The sequence below is a fragment of the Athene cunicularia genome, assembly GCF_003259725.1.
Source record: "Athene cunicularia isolate RWA chromosome 4 unlocalized genomic scaffold, athCun1 chr4_part3, whole genome shotgun sequence".
Taxonomy (NCBI): Eukaryota; Metazoa; Chordata; class Aves; order Strigiformes; family Strigidae; genus Athene; species Athene cunicularia.
The window spans coordinates 23064584-23080581 of NW_020799100.1; the positions used below are offsets into that span (position 1 = coordinate 23064584).

The following is a 15998-nucleotide window of genomic DNA, read 5'->3' on the forward strand; positions in this document are numbered from 1 at the left end:
CGCCGGCAGCGAGGGGACACCGCGGTGGCCTGTCCTGGCCGGGCACGGGGTGCCCCTTCCAGCCCGGTGGGTCGCGGGTTTCAATTGCAACCGGTAAACCGCGGCGCCGAGGTGATGCTCAGGAGCGAGAACTCCCGCAGGGCCACGGCCTGGCGGCACCAGGAGCGGGGCGGGAGCCACGGGCAGCGCCAGGACGCCCCTTCCCGCCCCGCCAGGCGCCGACTCGCCAAAGCTCTGACCTTAAACCTCAGCTGGGGGCTTCTCCCGCCCAGCTGTTTGCAAACCGCGGGAGCCGCCAGCGCTGGAAGGAGATGGCGCAGGGACAAGACGGGCGCACCTGCTATCCGAGATACGCAGACTGAATCGCCTGATTTTCTACAGATTCACGGTCTGTGCTCAACCCGTTGGCGCTTCGCCTTGCCCCGGCCGTGCTCCTTCCCTCACGCGGGCAGGACTGGCCCAACCTTTTCACGCAGACCGAAGCTGAGCCTGGCCCGAGGGAGAAGCTCTGCCTGAGGCGGGATTAGTCTCCGTAACGAAGAGCACGTTCTCTGCAGCTGCACTTCACCAAGTCGGTGCTCTTGGCACCAGCAGTTTGCAGAATGAGCTCTGAGATCCCCTCGGCGGAGCAGGACCTGGCAGGGGAGATCCTTGGGTCCGAAGCAGGGAAGGGGGCAGGAGAGGAGCGGGCTGGTAAATCCATGGGCGAGCCAAGCCCGGAGAGGAGCGGGAGGAGAGCAGCCGCCCGCGCAGGCAGATGGGGCGGCGTCTCCGCGGCCACCCGAGTTACCGGCGACCATGTGTAAAATTTCCACCAAGGCGGGAGGAGTCAAAAGCCGCTTCCAAATGTGATCTCACATCCCAGCGATGCAGGGAAGTGCCGGGCCTCAGAGACGGCAGCACTGCTGCCCCGCTGCGTGCTGCCTGAACCGATGGAGCTCGGCTGCTGCCCGGCCCCGCTCCCAGCACGCTGGAGCTGCTCAGGGACCCCACAAAGCTGTTTTGACAGAGCGGGTTAATGAAACCCCTGACCCGAGAGGTCTTGATCCTCCTGGCACTCAGCGCTCGCCCTGCAAGGAGAGTATTGCTAAAGGCCTGCGGTGGATTTAGCCAACCGATAACAAACAATAACCATATTTTAGAGTGAAAAAGACCTTTCTGTGCACACACGACAGCGGACAGCAAACCCAGCCGAGGCTGCAGGTGCCTGCTGGAGGTTTGGGGTGGCCAAGGCTGGCTCTCCACAGGGGACACCCACACGCCAGCACTGGGACGAGGTGTGCGGGGAGGCACAGGCAGCCCTCCCCCTCGACAAGGGGATTTTGGTCCAATTCTCCCCAGGAAAAGCCTCTTCCACCGCTGGTCCCTGGCCGGACCTTCCTGTCATTAATGGTACCATGGCGCCACAGGAGGAAACTAGACTAATTTCCAGCTGCAGCTAAAGAGCAGCAGCTGCCTCCTGGGTCTCCAGTCAGCCAACATCTGTAGGTGGGAGAGAAGGGAGGAGAAAGCCTTTGCTGGCTTCAAAGCGATGGGAGAGGCAGCCAGGCGTCCCCTCGTCCGGAGCAAACTGAAACGCTGCCCAGGAGAGGCGGCTGAGAGGGACCTTCTGGGGCACAGAGAAGGTCCCAGTGCTCATGGGAGAAAGGAGGAGCTGGCACAGCCCATCCAAGGGGCTCCCTGTGCGTCCTGGGGAGCTGCTGCTTGGAGAAACAAGGGAGGAGGACCCCAGCCCCAGAAGAGCTGGCACGGGGACCTGCGGGTTGGCTTGTTGACTCATGCTTCTCCTTCTTCTGCTAGTCTTCTCCAGGCCTCGCTGAAGGCTGGCTATAGGGTGACCGAGGGAGTACAACGTGTTCACCAGACAGATCCTGACGCAGCTGTGCTGATCCAAGTCTAACTCTCCACTAGGTCACACCGTGGGCTTCACCACCACCTTAGTTCTTTCTCACCTTGTTTCTGATTCCCGGTGGGAAAGGCGGAAGGTTTCTCATCCGCTAACAAGGGATACAGCACTGCAAAACCTCCCTCCCGGGCCTCAGCTTGCCACCTCACACCCTGGAGGTAGGAGCAAAGAGGCCAGCGCTGGAGACGGGACACCAACCAAGGACCACTGCGGTGGCTTCTGCCCTACCCAAAGCTCTCCCCCAAACCCAGGAGCCTCCAGACCGCGCTGTCCAGGCAGGCTGCCGCGGCGACAGCCCAGCTGATGAGCATCATCATCACAGGAACATGGAGGTCAGAGTGAAACCGTAGGACAAGGGTGGAACCAGATAGCACAGACCTGAGGTTTCAGGAGGTCACCTGAGTCAAACAGGAGTCCGGGACCCTTCCTCTCTCCTTTAGACCCCTTTCCCCCCACTGGAAGGGGACAGTGTTGAGGCTGGAGTCGAAGCTCAAGGCTTTCCCTTTCCTTACGAATCTCTCAGAAGCTGCTGGGGAGAGGAAGCCAACGGACATTTTGAGAGGCAGTTTTAAAGGATGTCACAGTTTTGCAAAGAGACAAAGGAACATTTCAGAAAAAATACAGAAGTCTCCTTGCCAGGAATGTGGGGAATGTCAAAGAAAATTACAAAACAGGATGCAAAAGCCGGCCTCAAGCAATGTTATAGACTCATATGCTGGCCTGACAGTCAAGATGGTGAATCCCGATGGAGGATGAACCACGGCAATGGCACACGGCTCACCTCCTCGGTCCCGTGTCTGTCTCCCACCGTGTGCCCCTTTCCACAGACACAGTCTAAAACGTGGCTCTGTGTGTCACACGGCATTTTCTGGGGAGCTGAAGCACACGAAGCCTCGGGGGACACGGCCAAAGGGCCCGTCACAGGGAGGACCAGGGGATGCACGGAGAGAACTGGACCGGTCCGTAGCCAGAGGGTAGTCCCGAATCCCAGACTTTTTCTGAATCAATAAGAAACTCTTCTCAGAGATGGTTAAAACGACTCTCTCCTCCAGTTTTGTTAATTAACCGAGTACTTCCTGGCCTTCCAAGTGACTTACAGGCAGAGGAGCTCACACCCCCTTGCAACAGCTATTCCTGCTCAAGGGAAGTTGTGACGCCGAACGCATTGGAGCCGGGGCTGTGGCTGCAGACAGCAAGGTCAGAAGCAGAGCAAGACCAAGACAGGGTCAGGCCACGGAGAAGGCCGTGGGTTAGAAGGCAGCAGGAAGCCCTAATTCAACACACCAAACGTTTGCAGGAGCAGCTTTAGGAAACAGAGGCCAGTTACTGGCAGAGCAGCGCCTTTTGGCAGGGACGGGCATGTTTTTTCCCCACTTCCCCTTCCATATGTGGAAGCCCCTGTGTAAGTAAAAGAAGATTTGTCACAGCAAGACCTGCTTGGGGTTTTCTTGCCTGGCTGAGGATTGCCCTGGCAGCACAACGGTCTCACTTGTGCTCTCAGGCAGACACGGTGAGGAGTCTGCTGGTAACGGGAGGCAAACCCCCTCCTGGTGATGGGTTTACGCTCAGGGCTGACGAAGGCTCCAGCCCATGACCAGTGCTTTCTAGGGGTTATACTGGGAAAGCTTTGCCCCAAAGACATTCATACTGGAACATCCACCCACGATCACCCATGGAAGAAACTCTCCAACCGCAGTGGCTGCGCAGGATGGGGAAGCCCCACTCTCCCCATCGTTTGGGGGCAGAAGGACCAAAGCCAAGGTGGTCACAGTGATCGCCCGGGTCTCCCTGGCTCGCGGGGAACCCATCAGGACGAGTGCTCCGCAGGGCTGGGAGCAGCATCATCCCCCTCCCCACAGCTCCGAGGGGCTGCCCACTCCCAGAGCCCCCCGGGACCGCCTCAGCCCACGCTCTGGCGCTTGGTACTGCAGTGCTTCACCCAGGTGAACTTCCCCCGCAGTCATCTTTGCGTCTGTCAGAACGACACCCGAAAACGTTTACATCCCCTCAAGCAAGCACTATTTTTCAGTCTCACTAGCATGCGGCAGTTCTCCCGTTGATGTTTCTGAAGAAACCTTTGCCTCAGAAAACTTCTACCTTAGAGCTGCAGACTAACGTCATTTGTGGTAAATCTATCAGCTCACATCCTTCTACGGCTCATCCGTGTCTATTTTTACGAGTCGCTAATTTTTGACTCGGACACACGTTTTCTGAAGGGGCTCAAAGCCCTTGATTAACCCTCGGCTTTCCCAAGGGGTCAGAAAATCGAGTGCTGAGCTGCTCTGCAGTGCCAGGCTGTGAAATCCTCCACCCCTGTCCCTTTGCCAAGGGCTGGTGGCCCTGCTCAACCTCAGCATCCTCAGGGGTGAGCAGCACTGGCTCGCCAGCCACCGTGGCAGGCAGGACAGACAGCAGCAGGCAGGACAGACAGCAGCAGGTCTGTGGCACCGTCCCTGGCTGGGCAGGGCAGCGGCTGCAGCGGCCGTGCAGGCAGGAGCTCGCTGGCAGCTCCTGGTTCCTCCTGGCCCAGGCAAAGACAGAGACAGGCGAAAGGGGAGCAGCATTAGAAAATGGGGGAAAGCTCTGTCAAAGCCACTCGTGCTTCATTCAATGCCATGATGGGCTTCGGAGCCCGGCCACGAAACAGGAGCGCCTCAATAATCCGCAAAACGCAGACTTGCGCAATGTCGAGTTCTGTTTATCCGTGCTGTCCCCGTGCTGCCAGGAGACACTGAGGAGCGCAGCTCCCACTCAGGGCACAGCACGTACCACCGAAGAACAGGTAACCTTCCCGGGGGAAGCGGGTGGGCAGCCGGAGAGGAGCCCAAGGACACCCGGGGACTCTGTGCTCATTGCAGCCAGGAGCTGGGGTCTCAGAGGCTTCACGTCCCAAGAGGCAGGAGCCCAGCCTGACCCAGAGCCGGCGCTCAGGGAGGGCTGGCCCTGCCAGGACGGATGTTCTTAATTCACCATGTTTTCCTCCTCTCTATGGAGACAAAAGATAAAATGTCAGTGAACCTTATCAAATACTAATCACCGAGACTTCTGACCTCATTATCCTCTGCCTTCTCTGGCGGCTGTGGCCAAGGAAATAAAGACACAAGACCCAGGCTCCTTCCCCAGGACCCTGCCCGGGGGACCTCTAAGGGAGAGGTGCCACCCCAAAGCACAGGAGGAGGGATGAGGGGGCAGAGGTGGGGGCTGCCATCACAGAGCAAAGGGCGAGCTCGGGGTTTGTGTAGCAGAGAAGGGGGCAGGAAGGAAAAACGTCAAACCCCAGAGCTCTGCCAAGCGCTTGGTGCTGCCTCCGGCAGCGGCTCTGCAGAACTTAATGAGCAAACATCTGTGGCTTCACATCCCGTCGAGAACATTCACAAAACCACGCTCCATTCATACAAAAAATAAAATTAATTCATTTAAAAAAAAAAAACCAAACTACCAACCCAACAACAAAATCACTGCTTCGCAAGCAGGTTGGGAAAGCTGTGGAGAAGCAGAGTGGGAGAGGCAGGCATCGCCCGCGGGCCGCTCCGAGGACAGCGTGACCCCCGCCGCGGCTTCCTGCGCCGGAGGAAGAGCTCTGGGGCACACCCAGCTCCTCTCAGAACAGCTCTGCCGGCAGAGAAAGGCAATCCACCGAAAATCCACCTTCAGCCATGTCCCAGCCTGCCTCCGGCTCCCGGCTGCCCGGAATCCTTCGGCCCCTCGCAGCCTGCTGGAGTCACAGGCTCCCGACCGCCCTCCCGCCAGCCCAGGGCCAGGGCGTCGTGCTCCCAAGGGACGGAGCGCGAGGCTCGAAAGCTTCGGCTGACCCGCAAGCTCGGACTTTCCTCTTTCCTGACCCCTTCTTCAATCCCACACCACAGGTCCTGCTGCCACCGCGGGGCTCCCTCACAGCGCCCAGGGCCCGGCCAGGCAGGGCAGGACGGGGAGCGATGCGGGCACCCAGCCCACCAACCTGCGTGCCAGGGCGGGCGCGCGCTTCCCCCCACACACCAACACGTCCTCGCCCAGGCCCTGCAGCTGCGGGAGGAGCCCCCCAGTCCCCACCTCAGGGTCAGCTCAGCCGCCTGCCCCCCCAGGGAGCCTAAAACAGGAGGATGAAGAGGCACAAGGCCCCTCACGTCTCACAGCTTCTCCAAAAAGCAGAACTAAAAGCGTACTCTAGAGAATTAACAAACCCAACAACGCAGGTTTGTTTCCATGATGGGGGTCTTGAAGGACAGCAAACGTCACAGCCGTACCAGCTGGGGTACCCCCCCCAGCACCCACGTCTGTCTGCAAAGCGGAATTTCCAGCTTTTCACCATCAAAACAGATTCCACCCACCACCTGTCTTAGCAGGCAGGAACGAGAAGTAGGACCAGCCTCCTGTTTCAGCTGTAAACACATCTGCCGTGGCTGTAGCAGCTATTCGAGCAGCAGATCACTGTTTTCTTCAGTCACATTTCCTATTTAACCATTCTGTGAGAAAATTAATTCATACTTTTTTGCTTTCTGGGTCAAACATTTAAAATGAGAGCTAAGAGTCAGCTGGCGTCCTTCCGGTTACCGAGGGGAGATGGTTTTGGCGCTTGCACCACTACAAACCAGGCTGAGAGCAGCCTGCAGGGCTTTTAGGGAGAGAAACTTAACAGATGCAAAACCCGAGGGGAGAAGAGGCCGGGGCACAATCACAGCCCAAGTCAAACCTGTCTGGCTCCGACACAGGGGGGTTTGGCATTACTCACGCTGCCCCAGATGCCCCAGCCACGCCGAGCAGCACGCGTGCCCAAGGCTTCTTCCTCCCGCTCCTTGCTGGCCACTCTGCCTGCAGGCTCAACGGCTTTCCAGAAAACACAGCCTCAGGTCTCCCATGCCCAGCGACAACGAAACATCTTTAAAATAACCCATTCACCTCTTCCCAAGGCTTCCCATGTCACATTCACAGAAATATCCTGCAGAAGCACAAGGAATGCCCGTGGCTGCCGACACAAGCCCCGGCCAGGCTCTCCATCCAACGCGCAGCAGCACCCAGGGGCGCATCTCCAAAGCCCGTCTCTCTGCGGTGCCTATGAACGATTTAAAGCTTACACAGCTTTTTTTGTGCTGGGAACAATCCTCATCACACTGACCAGCAGCACCTGATCTACCCTCTCTTCCCCAGTTCCCTTCTCCTTGGCAACCTCGATGCCAGCCCCAGACCAGCAGCTATCGCTGTACGTGGCCCAGCACAAGACAAATTTTGTTTGCAACCAAAATTTGAAAGAGCAGCGCCAGTGACAGCGCCTGATTTTCAAACTGCTCTCCCTGCTGTGTCTCATCACCGTTTCGACAGCGGGCACCTGGCCCCGGCCGTCCCGTTCAAACATAGCGGGTCTCACAAGCAAGTGCCAGCAGGGTGGGCATCAGAGCACACACCCGGTGTGTTTCGAGCAGAAATGGCACCAACCGGCCCCTCCGGACAGAATCCTGCTGGAAGAGCAGGCACAAACTGCAAACCCCAAGCGTCCCTTGCTGGAGCAGCGGCCAACCAAGGCAGCACCCCGCGCGCAGCTGGCACGCTGCCCTGTTAACCCCTGCGGAGAGGCAGCCCCCCGTCAGCCTCCCCAATGCTTTCGGAGGCCACCTACAGAAAACCAGTGTTCCCAGTTCGGCCTTTCCACGCCGGCAGCGTCTCGCGGCCGTGACCACCGCTCCTTGCCTTGCCAGAGCTGAGCGACGCTACCCGTGGCCCCGGCAGAGATGGGGCCAGGAGCCAACACGAAACAATAAAAACCATTTAGAGAGCAGGAAGCTGCATCTGCTGGATGAAACGCTATCTTCAAACAAGACGTGTTTGGATAACTCCAGTTTCATAACTCGCCTCTTCCGATGTTAGGAAATCACAGCAATAAAAAGAAAACAAAATGGGGGAGAAGAAACTTGGCATGGGGAACAATGGGAGAATTGCTTGAACCTCGGAGGTGAGCCCAGCCTGTTGCGTCTCGCCCGGGGGCAGCGGGGCTCCGGCTGCAGCCTCCAAGGGCCTCTCACAAGAATTAAGGTCTGATCAAATATCAACGGGAAAAGAGTTAACTCTGCACTACAGACACCAAGAGCACGACAAATTTTGATCATCTTATATCTTACTGCGCTTGCTTGATTGATTTTTTTGTTTTTAATGGAAATCAAAGTCATCTTGAGGGAGGGAATAGATTTAGACAGAGATCAGAATTTGGCGTCCTGCCCGACTTACCTTCATCACCTTAAAGGTCACGGAAGGGAGGGTCTTCAGGGTGGGAGGGGATGACAGGTCACCTTTTCTTGGCTTTGACCACTTCTTGGGCACAGACAGCTGTTTTCTGGTGTCAGCAGTGCAGAATTACAGTGAAGACAAACCTGCCTGCTCCAGAAATTCCTAACGCTATCCTGAACACCCTGCAGACAGCAGAGGAGGACTTCACCGTGTCTTAGCAGCCACTGCCAAGCGAGGAGAAGCAAGGAGAGGGAAGACAAACACAAGAGCTCCTCCGCTCCAGGCCCAAGGCAGCGGCTCTCAGGCCCACCAGAGCTCCCGCCCCAGCGGCGAGGCCAACCCAAACCCCCAAAGCACGTGCCCCGGCCGGGCGGCAGCCTCACGGCGCAGAGCGCACAGTTCCCTTTGGTGGTTTTTGCAGATGAAGGAAGGACGAGCCCTCACACTCCATCGCCCCACGAGCGGAGGGGAGCAGGCAGCCCACGGCGCAGCACCCACGAGGACACCCGGAGCAGATAATCCCCCCGCACAGTAACTCCATTTTCAAACACTGAGGCTGTAATGTAAATCAGGGCTGGCTGCTCCACCAACAGCTTCGCACCGTCCCAGCTGCTCTCACCCACCTGCGCAAACGGGCGTTTCAGGTCCCCGACAGCCCAGCCCCGGGGGCCGGGACACGTGGACCCCGCTCCCTGTCTGCGGCAGCAGCTGGGCCACTGGTCCCACGGCCGCCACCTCCAACAATTTAGGACAAGGAGCCAGAAGCTGAGGTCACTCGGCCGGGGCTGCCGGACCCCTCCCCAGCACCCACCTCCCCTCCCCACCCTCCCCAGTCCAAATATAAACCCACTTACAGGAAATGCCTTAAAGAAAAGGCACCTCCCTGAGTCCCGAAGAAAGCCCAGAAAATAAACTGTCTCTGGACATGAAGGAAATGGCTTTTTAAAAAAAAAAAAAAGTCACATTGCAAAGCAGCTTTAACCCTTTCAGTCCCTGCCACGAACTCAGCCACCCACATGCCTCAGGGTGTTTGGAGGCGTCTGTGCTGCAGATTGGCAACAGGAGAGGAGCCTCCAGTGTCCTTGCAGCATCCCTGGTTCTCGAGCAAAAATGGTCCAAAAACCATAATCCAAAGGCAAACTCTGATGAGGAAAGCACCAGCCCCTCAGAACAGGCTGACAGCCTGGGACCCACTCTGAATTTTTGCATAAGCACAGGCTCCATTCCCCATCTGGAAAGAAAGGGTTTGCTTTCATACCAACATCCCTACACAAAATACAAGGAAGAAAAAGAGAAGAAATGCAGGAAATCCAGGACTGAGAAAGGCAGCTGTCTCAAAACAGTCAGTCGAGGAGGTTCCAAAGCAAACAGCCCGGGGAGAGGGGAGAGGGCATCTGGCACCCCGGGAGAGCCCTCTGGCCAGCGCAGTGGCATGGGCATCGCCGTGGGCACTGGCCCTGCCAGGGCCACCTGGGGGGGTAACGGGGACAGGATCGATGAATAAAATCTGCCGGCGGGGTTCAGTAGCGTCCCGGTGCAGCCAGAGGTCACAGTCGACAGAGAAGGCGAGTCTGTTATCTCCCTCCTACGGAGGAGAAAGCTGAGGCCGAGCCTCTCCCAAAGCGGAGCCCTGAGCACAGCCCAGCGCCCAAAGCCCGTCCCTCGTCACCAGCCCCCAGCGCCTCCCTGGACATGCCCCTTCAAAAACGCACACCCAGGGCTTTAAGTCTCAGATGCACAAACTAGTTTGATACAATTCAGCTGCTGCTGCAAAATGCCTCAAATATTTGTTGCCTTTTTAAATTATTTTTTTGGAAGGGCAGCAGCGGTGGAAAAGCCACGCTGCAGAGGTGTGTGCAGGCCCTGGGCGTGGGAAAGGAAAGCAGCGGGGTCAGCTTCCACTTGGCTGGAGAGCAAGTGTCCGGCCGGAGCACAAGGCCAGGGTTCAGCACGAGACCCCGCCGGCCTCCCAAGGAGAGAGAGCAGTTCTGCTCAGGCTGATTTTTTGCTACACATATTGAAGTACCCAGCGTGAACAGCCCGGAGCCCTGCAGGAGGAGAGTGGAGCTCATCCTACTACTCATCCTACTTCTGCAGAGCGGTACCAAGGGCTTTGCAGAGCTCCAGTGCAGGAGGACTCTTCTGCAACGGCAGAGCAGAGTCCAGGGGAGGAGGGTTGTTCCTCTGGCTCTGCCGAGATAAGCTGTGCAGAGAAATCCAGAGGTAAGGGAGCATTTTGGTGCCCAAAGCCTCCGGAGATGCCCACGCAGAAGGCGTTAAGGGGTTGCACATCACGCAGCAGACCCGGCCCCCCGGCCGGCTGACGGTGGCCGCTCGAGGACGGACGTCTCCAGCAGCTGAAGTGCGCAGCCCCGTGGAGCGCAGAGAGGCCTGTGCTGGGCCAGACAAACTGGGGCAGCCCTGAGCATTCGCAGCACCTCACCGTGCCTGGTTTTACTGGGACAATAAAAGCACCGCTGACCTCGAGCGCTCTTCACAGCAAACCCGCTGCGTGCGCTTGTCACTGCCGGCAGCAACGCAGCACCTGGGGTTCCACCTCCCCCAGCCTTCGGGGAGCTGCGGTGTCGGCCGAGAGCCATGGCTGCTGCCCGAGGAGATTTGGGCTCGGCCCCACATCCCCAGCGCCCCATCATGCGCCCTCCCAGGGCACCCCTGCGCCCCCGCTGAGCAGGTCCGGCATCCCGAGCAGGAACCACCCCTGGCCACGGACTCCGTGCCACGCTCAGGTGCCTCTGCACCAGCAGCCGGGGAGGAATCGCTGCGCCAACCGACCGCAGCTCCTGTAAATCATTTTATCTGGAATTCTGAATTTCTGCAGCCCTCTCGTCACGGTACAGGACAGCCACAACACAGCCCTCCTCCGTCCTGCCGACGGGACAAGGCCCTAGGAAGACAAACAGCAGCCACACAGGTACCAGTGCCCAGACACCCACTGCCGAGCTGACCAGTGGGCAGAGAACACTTGTGCACCACAGAAACCAAAAAAGGCCACAAAACTGTCTGGCAAGAAACATTCCCTGCTGCAGATCAGCCACAAAAGATCAGAATCAGCAACATTTCTAGTGGAAGATGAAACGATTTGGAGACGGTCGCCAGGATGCTGAATGCAACAAAAGGGAGGGGATAAAGCTCTGCGAGGGACACACTGGCTCTGCCACAGCCCATCGTGCCCAGTCTCCCATCAGCAGGGGAAGGGTCCCTGGGCTGGAGGGACTGGGAGGTGGCCAGAGGGACTGGGGGGCAATGGGGCACCCCGGCACGCAGCAGGTACTGATGACCTGTCTCAGATACACAATCTCAGGTGCACTGAAGTCCTTCAAACCTTCTTTTTTTTTAAGCAGCCCATTATTTTTAGCTGGGGGAGAATCACTGTTTCCTGAATTCTTGCTGCTCCTGAGACACCACCACAGCTCCCAGAACTTCATCCCAGGACAAATCACAGAAATCACTCAGGCACAGTTTGTGTCCAGCCCCAGCCGTGCCCGCACGGTCACACCGGCAGCTCTGGCCCAGGGACAGCCTCCCTGGGGGTTCGCTCGGGAAGGCAGACAGCAGCTGTGGGGCAATTCTCCATCGGGGAAAACGAAGCTGAAACGCCGGCCCTGATGGCCCAGATGTCCCCCTCTTGCCCAATGACACTGATGAAATGAGGTCAAGTGCGCTCTGAGTCACCACCCAGCGTCACTGGCCCACAGCCTCGTGACACCTCCGCCTGCCACCGCCCGTGGCCATTTCCAGTTTCACCAGGCACAGCGGAGGGAATCAACCCCCAGACGCCCCTCACCAGCCCCCTGCCCTGAGCAAACCTCGGCCTGCAGCCCCTGGAACTGATCCACCTCCCTCCCCAGCCTGAGCCGCCCCCAAGCCCAGCCTTTGCAGCAAAGCCTTGTCCTCTTCAGCCCTTTTCTTTTTCTCCTCCCTTTTTCATTTAAACACTTGCCTTCTTGTCCTCTCTGCCGGCTCTTCCCTCCCCAACCCCAGGCTGAGCCTCCGGCCACTCCAGGGGACAAGCCCCCCAGTCCCGCAGCGGCATGGGAGGCTCGTGGTCGTGGGACGGATCCCTCCGCACCTGCTGATTCCCAGCCCTGGCTCCACGGACACCCCGTTCCCAGGCAGCAGCCCGCGGGGGGGGCATCGGGTCGGCCTCGTGCCCCCAGAACAGGCGGCAGCAGCGCGAGGGGTGCTGCAGGAGCGGTTTGGTGCTGTTCTGAGAAGGAAGAGGGAAGGGAGCGTGACTCCTCAGTGCTGCACCAGACAAAAGGGCATTCAGAAACTGAGCTTGTGCCCTTGACAGCAGCGAAAATATACTTGTAAAGTTCATGGTGGGGAGGGAAGGGAAGGAGAATAAGAACTCCGCCATGTACTTTTTGCAAATGAATTGTACTCGAGCAGCGACACGCTTGAGGGCCACAAGCACCCCCTCCCGCTCCCACCAGCGCAGCCGCTTGCCTGAAACAGCAGCGTTAGTCCCGTGGCGAGCGTGGAACACGGGCCTCGGACCCGCAGCGAGCGGCCGCACTGGCCCTCTGCATGCTTCACGTGCTTCTTGCTCCCGGAGAAAGGGCAGGAAAACCCCCGGCACACCCGGGCCCCGGCAGGCTGGGCCCTTGGGTTCGGGGACACGTGCCATCCTGGGAACAGCCGCCGAGCTCCTGCCCCTAATAAAGTGCTGGAGGCCCAGGCTGCGGCGTCCCTGGACGCGCAGGTGCTCACCCCGGGACCGCGCCGCCCCCCAGCCCGCGCTGGACCCCCAGGTGTCCTCCTGACCACCCCCCTCACACGGGATACGCAGGGGGCAAAGAAGCGGCAGGGCACAAGCACACCCCACCCAAGGCCTGTCCCCCCGGGCCATGATGCTGCACACACGCTGGGGTCCCCCCAGGGAGGGCAGGGCAGGGACCCCCAGGTGTCAGCCCGCTCCTGCTCTCCCCACGCAGGCAGGGCAGCTGCCCCGCAGTTGGCATCGTGCCCATCCCAGTGACCACCCCACACTCCCGCTGCCTGCCTGGCGGCAGAAATCTGTGGCATGGACTGAGACAACCTGTGAGGCGGACCTGGGAGAAGCCACAGAGGGGGGAGCTGAGCTCGGCCACAGGACGGCACGAGGAACTCAAGCAGGACACGTGCCTCTGCGCAGCGGGATGAAGTGGCTGAAGCCCTTGGGGAAGGTTCCCCGGAGCTGCTGCACTTGTTAATGCCCGTTCCCAGCACCAGCCGTTAATGTTTGTTCTGCCTGTAACTGGCACTGGGTGACAAGTGCCCTTTCCTGATAAGGGATCCTTCAACCGGCTCAACAAACAGCCCCGCTGCTGCGCACGGAGCCCACGTGGCACAGGGACCCTGTCGATGATTAACTACACGCGCAGGATTAACTAAACCCAGATACGGCAGCTGGGCAACCAGTGACAGGGACTGGACACCCCGGGACCCACATCCTGTGGGATCAGGGTTGGGATCCAGGGTCACTCCCGGGCAGAGGAGGGACGAGCAGGGAGCGAGGCCGGCGCAGCTCCGCACTCACAACCCCTTGTGCCAAACCGTGCGAGTAACGTGCCGAATTAATCAGAAAGCAAATGGATGTCAAAACCCCAAGAGCCATCGCTCCCTGCACCTAAAACCGAATTTCTTGCAGGAAATGTAGAAGACCCGTCTCTGTAAATTTCTGCGTCCAGTCCCGGCGAGCGCGGGAGGTGACTTTCAGAAAGGCTCGCACAAGAAGGGTTATTGTGGCTCAATCATTAACCGGGCGGGAGACCCCCGGCCTTGCTGGAATGTGGCCGTGTGCTGCCGGTCCTCTCCGGAGCAGGCAGGAGCGCGGCACAAAGGTTAACGGCCGGCTCCTCCGCCCTGGCCACCGGCCCCTCTGCCTTGGCCACCAGCCCTGGGAGGGCTCCGGCCGCTCTCCAGCACGGCCTTTCTTCCAGCACTAGATCCAACCCAACACCTCCTTCACGATTCCCAGCGGGGCTGGGAGAGCCACGGATGAGGTAAATTTGAGAAACAGGAAGACCCGACTTCCACACCGACGGCCCTGCAGCCCCACGTGCCCCAGCTCCCCCCGAGCAGTGCTGACAGCACCCACAGTTTGGGGTGCTGCTACTCCAAGGTGCCTCCTCTCGCCTTGGAGCTGCTGCTGCAGCAGGACCGGCACGGGCACGGCGTGGGACACGAGGGCTGGCAAGGGGAACGGCATCCGAGCCTCTGCAGCCCGCAGCCTGCCCCCAAAAGCCGTTTACACCTGCAAAACCGGCCCAGCTCTCATCCCGGGCTGCGGCAAGGCGCCTCACCAAGTCCGGTGGGCAGGGGGATGGAGCAACGCCTCGGTTATCCGGCTGACGGGGGGGAACCGGCGTTACGTGATGCTGCCTGGGCCGGGGCGATGAGGTCCCAGGACCCCCACGCAGCCGGGGCCGCGGCGACCACTTGGGAGGCACCTCCTGCCCCCCTGCCTTCGCTTGGAGGATCCAACTCCCACCTGCACCTGAACGCAAAAGCCCTTCCAGAACCACACACAGCGCAGACGCAAGACCGCAACCCCCCGCGACAGGCAAACTGTGAAGGAATGGGCAGGGTAAGGAAGGGGAGGGGGTTCTGCTCTCTGCTGGGGGCGACTTCCCCCGACCCCCAGGAGAGCGAAGCGGGGCAGCGCCGGCCTCCCCCGGCTCCCCTCCTGCCCCGGCCCCCGCAGGGCTCCTGCAGCACGCAGCCACCTCTGCTGCACCCTCAGGGAAAGGGCGAACTTTCCCTCCCCTGCACGACTTCAGCTGACTTTGACAACCTTCAGATCTTGGTGAAGCGAGTACAAAAGCCCCGGGGAAGTAGCGAGGCGCCCTTAGGCGTCACCATATTTTGTTCTCTTACAAAACTGCTGGCAGCCCGTCCCGCGTACGCTCGGGGTTGGACGTTTGAGGCGATGCAGACCAGGAATGCTTCCCAGCAGCTCGACTGGGTTTATTCAGTCGGTCTCTTATCAGAAAAGGATTTCTGAGGAAGCACAAGCACACGAAGTGAATGCAGGCACCTCCAGAGAAGTCAGTTTGATACCAGCTCTGCACCGGGAGTCAACACCCTGTCACATCAGGGAATTGCTGACGAGCTTTTGGCATAAGGGCGGAAGATACTTTTTTCCCCACGAGCGCGGAGGGAGGCTGAGGGGGCCTGAGTGGAGCCGTGCCCCGCTCCTGGCGAGGAGCAGCCCCGGCAGAGAGCGGCGGGGCACCGCGGCTTCTTCTCTTAACAGGGTTTCGGTTAAAATGTAAACAGAAGGAAGCACGTTCATTGATAAGAATTCAAGTTTGCACATGGAAAAGAACGCAGGCTTCTGCCAATAACGTCACCGTGCACGCTCTGACATCCTGGGACCGCGCGAGGGGCTTTGAGAGCAGCGGCTCCCCTGCCCCCTGCGCCAAGGAGCCGTTCCAAAGCCCAAACCACAAACCCAAGCGCACAAAGAGCTGGTGTTTAAGGTCGCCGCAATCAAACAACCCCTGAAAAAAACAGCCTCTCGCCTTGGCAGCAGCTCCGAGGGACGAGCGCTAGCTGCCAGCGTGACAACTACGCAGACGCGGCAAACCCACCCGTTTGTACTGCGGGGAAGGGGCTCTGGAAACGACGAACGATGGCCAAGAGGCGCCCAGGGCGCCGAAGGCCAGAAGGCAGAGCCCGGCCCCGCTGTAGCACAAGGGCCTGACCCGACGCCCCCCGACGCCAGCACAGCTTCTCCGTGAGCTCACCTGGGTCAGGCGGCCAGTCCGCGCCCCCCAGCCCCCGGTGGGGTCGCCAGGGCTCCCGGCCAGCGCGGGGGCCAAGAGGAGCCCTGAGAACCCCCCCGCAGCCCCAAACCGCCGGCAGCCCG

The 15998-nt window shown here is 59.5% G+C and overlaps 1 protein-coding gene across 2 annotated transcripts in view; it reads right to left on the reverse strand.

Annotated features, from left to right (window-relative positions):
* Window positions 1-15998, reverse strand: part of STARD8 (StAR related lipid transfer domain containing 8) — a 49261-nt gene that overhangs the window by 21627 nt on the left and 11636 nt on the right. Inside the window, exon 1 of one of the 2 annotated variants that reach the window (XM_026848705.1) lies at window positions 338-613. The exons of the other annotated variant lie outside the window; for it this stretch is intronic. The gene's annotated coding sequence lies outside the window, so the exon portion shown is untranslated. Of the gene's footprint in view, window positions 1-337; window positions 614-15998 lie in introns of those variants that run through there. 2 annotated transcript variants of the gene reach the window in all.